This window comes from Saccostrea cucullata, unplaced genomic scaffold (genome assembly GCF_032062105.1).
Source record: "Saccostrea cucullata isolate Sc308-1 unplaced genomic scaffold, CSIRO_AGI_Scuc_v1 ctg272, whole genome shotgun sequence".
In the NCBI taxonomy this organism is placed as follows: Eukaryota; Metazoa; Mollusca; class Bivalvia; order Ostreida; family Ostreidae; genus Saccostrea; species Saccostrea cuccullata.
The window spans coordinates 226,605-234,997 of record NW_026938795.1 but is presented as its reverse complement, the minus strand read 5'-3'; the positions used below and the strand labels follow the sequence as shown (position 1 = coordinate 234,997).

The 8,393-nt window shown below is 33.0% G+C and overlaps 1 long non-coding RNA gene across 1 annotated transcript; it reads left to right on the top strand.

Annotated features, from left to right (window-relative positions):
- Nucleotides 1-177: 177 nt before the first annotated feature.
- LOC134251270 (uncharacterized) lies at nucleotides 178-7,212 on the top strand. The gene is made up of 3 exons (XR_009988705.1): nucleotides 178-508; nucleotides 6,504-6,599; nucleotides 6,675-7,212. It is a non-coding gene; the product is annotated as an uncharacterized LOC134251270 (long non-coding RNA).
- Nucleotides 7,213-8,393: the final 1,181 nt, after the last annotated feature.

Sequence of the window (8,393 nt, the reverse complement as noted above, 5' to 3'; positions counted from 1 at the left end):
AGTGATGCACTTGCAAATAGTGAGGATTTAAATTTGTGACGTCACTGATGGATTTAAGAATTAGTAATTTAGTGATGGGAGGAGATTGGTTTTTAAGATAGAGTCGAATCACAAGTTTACAACATATCCAGTGATATATGTGTGTCAGTCAATCGTAATTACAATCAGCAGTAATGGACCAAACACTCTAACGATAGTAACTATCACCCAATGACGGTGCTCTAACGAAGTGATCAATGTTTGTTTTCACCGATTGATCGGGTTTCACGGCTTAACACAATTGTAGAAAAGGTTTTAATGATCATTGTGAATTTGTTTCTGTATCAATAATACATAACTTACATTTTAATCTCACCGTTGAACTTCGTTCTACCCCAATTTGTCTCTCCTCTGGTCGTCTGCGAGTTCTAGGATTGGCGCGCAAATCACGCTGCTTGTGTTGCACGAGACATTTGATGTTATCTCGACTTCTACTCGAGATCAGGCACTCTGGACCTGAGTGACGAAGGTAAGCGATTATTTCTACAGCTGTCTCCGTATTTTAATTTAAACAATATTTTATTATGATAAAACATAATTGGATTGGACAGCAGGCACTGCCTATATAAGTCCTTTCCACAATACAAGGTCAAAATCATACATGTACAAGTAAACATTATTAATATAACATTGAAAAATATAAATATATACATGCAAATATTCAGTAGAAATGTATATGACAAGGTCTCCGTATTTTATTTGATACTGAATCATTTTATAATGTTCTCCATTTTTATCTAAATATGATAAGCAAATTAAATGTGTATGGGTGCTGAAATTTTCTTGGGAAAGTTCTTTGAAAATATAGGTAGCATTTTCTTTATTTATACAGAAAATGCAATGGAATGATTGCAGATGAGAACTTTGTTTGCTTATATGTATATATATTCCTAGATTTGTTATGTGTAAATATAATACCAGCAGTTCGTCCAGTTCTGAATTATATGCCACTATAGTTTAATCAAATGCTTTTCATTCCTTCTTTCAGTTTAATTTAAGAAAAAGAATATAAGAGATCTCTTATGTAAATATTAGTATGTATATCACGGTACAGACGTCATGATTCTCTTTTGGGGGATCGGGGGTGGGGTGGGGGAGGGCTCTGCAGTGTATGCATTTAAACAGGTCACTCATTTTTAATTTAGTATTTCCGATTTCAATCTTGGAAAAAAAATAACTTACAAGATATAAAAATATGTGTTTAGCTATAGTCTCCAGTTCCATTTGAACAAAAGCACTTCTCAAAATACACGAAGCTTTAAAGCAAAAAATAATGAAATCAACTACATGTACAGTTATATGTTGTTTGTGTCGTGAGATTTTTCTAAGGTATATATATGTATTTGTTATTACTGTTGTTGTAACTTGATCTATTTTCGTAAATGAGACATGTGGAGATAACAAACAATGCTTTTTTTTCATTAAAACACCTTTCTCGATTGATCTCCAGTTTGATTCTGAGCCCTGTATGTTTATATGTTACTTATTACACATACCATTAGGATAATTGCAGGGATAATGAGGCCGATTATTGGTTCTGTTTATTTATTTATGAAGTTTATTCACAAATATACATAACGATTTTATCGATCTGTTTTCTATCGTCATCAGCTGTAGAATAATGCCATTAATACACGGTATTTTGGGGGAAAATGAATGATATTAAGTTCAATCGTATAAAAATTATCGACAATTTGTGTAAACCTCTTATTCCTTTGCTCAATGCAAAGCTTGTGCAGTCGTATTCAAGTACTCTATTCCAATCAGAATCGTTTGATAGAAAATAAGCTACTTAATGTTTGCTTATAACCTTGCTTTTACGTGCAGTAATTGTGTGTGATTTTAGTGATCTGTTGTTCGGTAAATGGGATGAGATGTAAGACATGCCCCTCATTAATGATCAAACGAGGCATGTATCGTCATTTTCACCTAGTATTTCTCAGGTACACAAGGCACCCTGTTCTTATTACTTTTCTACTATGGTGATTTTGAACTTTCATTTAGAAAGTTAAGAATATCTGTCGAATTCTATTTAAAAATACATAAATAGAATTTTATATCTTTCTTTTTTTAAAAATCAGGATATGAATACTATAATGCTGGAAGGCTTTCTGATAGATTTCATAAGGTACCAATCTATATTACATTGAAACCACTCCTTTTTACTCATATGTACAGTTGTGTCTGATTTAAAGCAGATCGGATATTATAGAAATCTCATGAAAGTTTTAAAATATGCTTAAAATTGAAATATTTTTGTGCAACAATTTTTAGTTCATGTCATGTGTATAACTATGATTCAAGGATCGTTGACGTTTTAGAGATTGTATTGTACAAAAGTTGAAATTTGTACCATAAATGTGCAAAATAAACAGTTTAGATATATCGACGACGTATTGTCAATTAACAATGGTAATATCCATTCTTATGTCAATACGATATACATGTATCCTGGTGAGCTTGAGATAAAAGATACCACAGAGTCTGACACATCTGTTTCATATTTGGATATTTTACTTGAAAAAGAGGTTAATATTTATCTAACAACCAAGTTCTATGATAAACCAGATGACTTTAACTTTTCTATCGTCAACTTCCCTTACCTATATATGCAGCAAAAAACTTCATCACCTGCATACGGAGTTTATATATCTCAGTTGATTCGATACGCAAGAGCATGCTCTGCGTATGAACAATTTCTGAAACGAGGTAAATTATTGACAAACAAGTTGATGAAACAAGAATATCAGCAGTCTCGTTTAAAGTCATCAGGATATATCGTATCCACATAAGCATGGAAATAACCATAGTTACGTCGTCGATATATCTAAATGTCGAGCTGAAGGCCACAGCAAGTGTTTTCTTCTTTTCACGCATAAGATTTTGCACAAATTCTCCTTCATATGAAGACAAAAATAGATCTGCAAATAACGGGTATTCATGGGAATTCCAATAGATTGTTTGTTGGGGGACCTGGTCTCCAAAAACAATATATAGATAATGTCGATGAGAAACAAAAGCATCTTTTTGATGTCAACTTCAGAGTACTTGTTTGTACAATCAGAATGTTTTTCAACAAAATAATTTTGCAAATGACCAATGACAAGGTAAGTAATTTTAAGAGTTTTATTTTTATTGAAAAGCAGCTGACAATGATAACAAAAAGCTAGCCTGGACCCTAATTTATCGTGGGGGAATGGTTGTGTATAAAGTTGAAAATTAAGTTTTTAAGCTGTTGATTTTGGTAAAATCTTGTAATCTCAATTTGTCCAAACGTTCCTTGGAATTTTGAGTATCCACATCTGATTTCACCACTTCTTGAATATATTGTTGCACTGTACTCTTGGAGTTTCTTCTTCACTACTGTTAATATTTCAGTGAGGAGTAACGAAAGACGCTTGATTGAACATTTACTGGAACCCGCTATGTATCTTTGTTTGTAAGGATTCTTATGAAGTTTTGGAATCCAATATATCTATATGGTAGTTCAAATTCATTTTGGTTCTTTGGAATATTAAAAATATTCAAAACTGACATATGATTTTGAAGAATTTCTTCCTTAGAAAGGGAACCATGAGTATAAGTTGGATTTCCACTTGTAGAATTAAATCCAAGTTCTTCTAAAATACAATTAATATAGTAGCCTTACAAACAAAGACAATGTTGTTACCTGATTTGTCAGCGGGGACCAGTACGTACTGATCATGTAATCTATCTAAATTTTTCACTTCTGGATTGTTTAATACAGAAGGATTGATGGTTTTCATATTGCCCCTCTATCTTTTAATACGCGATTTTAACATGGATCTCATACCGTTCGTTATCTCCGTATGTTTCATTACTAAACACAATTGCTAAAACAGTGTTACTTAGGGAAAATTATTTTCAATGTTAAATATTTGTTTACATCAATAATTCTTATCATAATACTAGTAAGTTTTGTTTTATTTAAATTTTGTTCATATACCTATAATTGAAGATTTATCTGCATTTCATGTAATAGGTAAGAACAAACGATGATTCAATGAGTGCATATGTCGGAAAACAAACTCCCTTAATGTAAATAAAACTAGAACAATTTGAATCGTTAATGACGAGGACTGATGAAATGTAATGAGTGTCATTTTGAACGCAGGCGTCTTTCATGGTCTCCAGAGAAATAAATATGTAATGAATTGTTGTTAAATTGCTGTTCTAGACATAAATCGATAAAAATAAAATTCTAATTAAAACGGTCCTGTGTGAGCAATGGGGCCATTGATATAAGCGGCATCAAACAATTGTTTCTCCCACAGTTCCCATACGATATATTTGCCTGTTGTGTCCTACCTTGACTCATTGAGTAGGAGGATGCATTTAAGGGGCGGTGTCCCAGCACCAAAGGACTTAATCCTCATTTACTTTTCTGACTTTATATCCCACTGCTCTTAAATTCATGAAAAATTGCAAATAAAAAAAAAAATCACGCCATTGATTTTTATCCCGTACAGATCACCAGATGGAAGTTTACTTATGTTCATTATTGAAAATGGCGAAGATAACAAAACACCGGTCTAAAAAAAATCTACAAGCTATACAAATCAGTCAAGTAAAAAGGGCTTAAAACACAGACCCCAGAAATTGCAAAGGAGGGATCAGGTGCCTAGGAGAAGCAAGCATTCCCTGTCGACCGGTCACATCCAACGTTAGTGTATTGATCATCTAACCGAAAATTCTGTTTAAAGAGGTTTAGTTAAACGCCTAAAAATTGATGTAAAACAAGTCAGCAAAACTACGACCATATCATAGATTATATTTATTATCAATGACATAATAACGAAAAGAAAAACTAACTTTTAACGGGGTAATTAGCAAAATCTATGTTACATCAATTTATCTGGCAGTAACATGTTTTTGGGTAAGTTACAACATTAATAAGAAAAGTTGCTGAGTTGCTAAAACTATCTCTTTTGTTATACAATTTAGTTTAAGTTGGTCCTTATCGTCTTAAGTCAGTTAACATCAAAATATGAAAAATTTGACAGACTTCTTGGTATATGATACGTATATTGGGTTGACATATGATTAAAAGTAACTATTGATAAAACATTGTCGATATGGTTCGAGTTATAGCCCACAGCGAGTGTTTTCATCTTCTATTGTAGATTTTTTTTAAAATCTACTTTATGGAAATATAAAAACAAGTTGACTAAAAAAAGTAGCACAGTTAGTACTCAATGGATTTCCATCATTTTGTTGGAAATCTTAGTCTCTGAAGACTACATAAATGATGTCTGTTAGGAACTCCTGTATTCTTTAATGTCAACTTCTACTTTTGTGAAGAATTAATGTGATTTTATCGAAGTAATTTGATGTATTTAACGATGAATACAATCAAAGTAAGTTCTTTAAAAAAAGAATAGTGCAAATATTTTGGATAAAATAAATAATTATCAAAAGTGTTGTTTAAGGCAAAAAAGTTTGTGAGCTTATTACTTTGTCCCAAACAAGTTTGCAGTATTGAAAAAATGACAAACTTTCAAATAAGTAAATAACAGCCGAAGAAATTAAATTTTTGAATGATAATATATTGTTATCCCTCGTATAAGAAGAAAGAAATACCTTAATGCTTATTAATAGGTTCTGATTCCAGACGTTGATGGCAACCAAAACGAGATGGGCAGGGAAGCAAAGTTTCACGCACCTGCCTGATTTCAATTGCTTCTTGCGAAATAAACTTTGTTAGATTTTATAACATAAACATTTTGTTAATTTATATAATTATTTTCTCTGTATAGCAAATGACATAATTACGGAAGCCCTTGGATGTAATATTTTCATACATTTACTAACATTTTTTGACTTATTTAAATACTATTATGCAACTTGTTTCAATTCTTTATGACACAGAAAGGATGTATATCTTGACTTTCGTGTATTATGACAACTTTTACTTGAAATATGTTTTAATATACTTAGACGCCAAACAATGTCCTTCATGGCTTCCATTTATAATTTTAGATTTTCTTAACATGTGCTTTTCCCTAAAAAACATTGAATGTTAGGGGAAAAATATATATGGTAAATCTATACCTTTTGTACAATTTGTTTGCAAAAACACTCGCATGTATCTATCAGACCCCCGGTGTATATCAAAATAAAGTACATTGATGTATTATTGCCTGATGCGTCGTTTATTGTCAGTTGATAGGAATATCATGCAAAGTTATATAAAAACCCTCTCAAATAAGCTGCTATCTAATCTATCTAACAAGAGGGGAAAATGATAATATCGTACTTTGGTCGTCACGGTAACTCTCTCATTTTAACATTTTGGAATATTTGATTAGATTAATTTCATAAGAACACAGATGTTCATCGTTTTCCAAAAGTCGGTTGCTCCTCTATTTAAGTAGGTTAATAGATTTAATCTTTATACATGATACATTTCCTTTGATATAAAAAGTGCATCTTCATATTTGCAGCAAAAAATACCTGGTTGTTCAATTTGGTTTTACCATCGTCTGAAAACAAAAGATGAAGTATCGTTTGGTAAATAACATATACTATAAATCGTACGGGTAAATATTATGCATTATGTTAGCTGGATGTTCGTCGTCTGAGAGCTGCAATTAATAGTCACTGATCTTTTTCAGATACCCAACATAAGTTAACAATTCCCAAAGGAGTTTCAACTTCAGAGGTGGCCTTCAGGGGGACTTTGTGGAGAACGTTGATTTTTCGCGCCAAACAGCAGAACCAGACGAGACCTCCCCAGAAGACGCGTCAGATGCCCCAGGTTTATGGATATGACTGTTTGACACAATTTCATATTGATTTTTATTCTTACATGTATCTATGTATGATGTTTGATGAAAGTGACTTTTTTCTGGGAGATTAATTATGTAAAAGTGTTAATCCCGTCAGATGGAAACACATGGAGTGCTGAGTAAATTGTTCAATGCTACAAAGTTCATTATTTGCAGAGGTGAAATCGAACCAAATAGTATATTGACATTGCAAAGAGATGTAATTAAATCAAAGATCAGGGGAATTTTAAACAAACAGAATGCTTAGTCCTATGATCACGTGCGAAATCAAAGGTACAGTCAGGGAAATGACAGACGGAAAGTACAATGGATTACCAATACACAGTTAACCATTTCTAGTTGAAGTGCAACTGTTTGTTCGACATGTCTTTTAATAACAGCTCAACGAAACCCATTGAAAGGTTGATTCAACTTTTGCACACAACATGTGGCTTAATCAATGGAAGTAACAACATTCAAATTACTGTAGAAAATGGCAACCTTATTCATAACTGTACTAGAACCCCTGAGGAACAGCCACCGGGGGCGGATCACGGTGCTGTACTGTATATTGTGGCGGTTCTGGTCTTTTATTCAGCCGGCATTGTGATCATGTTAATCAAATATTCCAGATCAGAACGAAAACGAATGGAAGAGGAAGTGGCTCTTGATTTCTTTTTCAAAGGAATGCCTTTCGGCAAAAGCACAAAGGAACACAACGTGAACAGTGTTGCAATCAGGGCGTTCCATACAATGACGATGTCCGCGTATGAACCTAGCAAAAATCACATCATTCCGAAGCCATTATTAGAGACGGACGTCTAACACGCTCTTGACGACCGACTGTTGGATCCTAATCCCCCGACAGAGGGTTGTGTTGACAGAAACGGTACTCACTGTTTACAAGAGGCAGCTGTGTTTAATCGTTATACAGCTAAGGAAAGGCTGTTTAGCAATTAAGCCCCATAAAGCTATTCAACGATATTAGTGCAAAAATTTCCAAACTGAGCTTAAGGAAATTGAAAATTTGTCAATAGATTTCAAGAGATGTGATGGAGATAAGAGAGATTTAGTGATGGAAATAGCCATATAATTCCAATCTAATTACTATATTATGCAATCTTGGTAATGCAGATATACGAGTTTGCGAATTTAATTTTACGCTTTTATTTGTTTTCCCTAGTTGATATGATTTGGCGATGACTTTTTTATTGTTGTATTTAGTCGTTACTTGGAATGCTACTCCGTATGAAGATAATCAAAGCTACTTTGTGATAAAGAACAATTATCTCACATTCAAAGGTGCGGCAGATCGAGACATTCCATTGATTTATATGTTTCTTATTTTCTAACAAGGACGTCTTCATTTGTATGTTTTCAGATTTGTGATTGATAAATGAACGTTATTTTATATAATTCACCAATTATGTTTACAATATTTTAGGGAGGTGAGTAATGATTAAGTTTGGTCTCAGGAACACTACGTCAGATTCATCCTAACAATCTGTCACCAGAGATCGACCAAGTGTATTTTAATGATATTCTTCCTGGAATCTGTCTGTAACC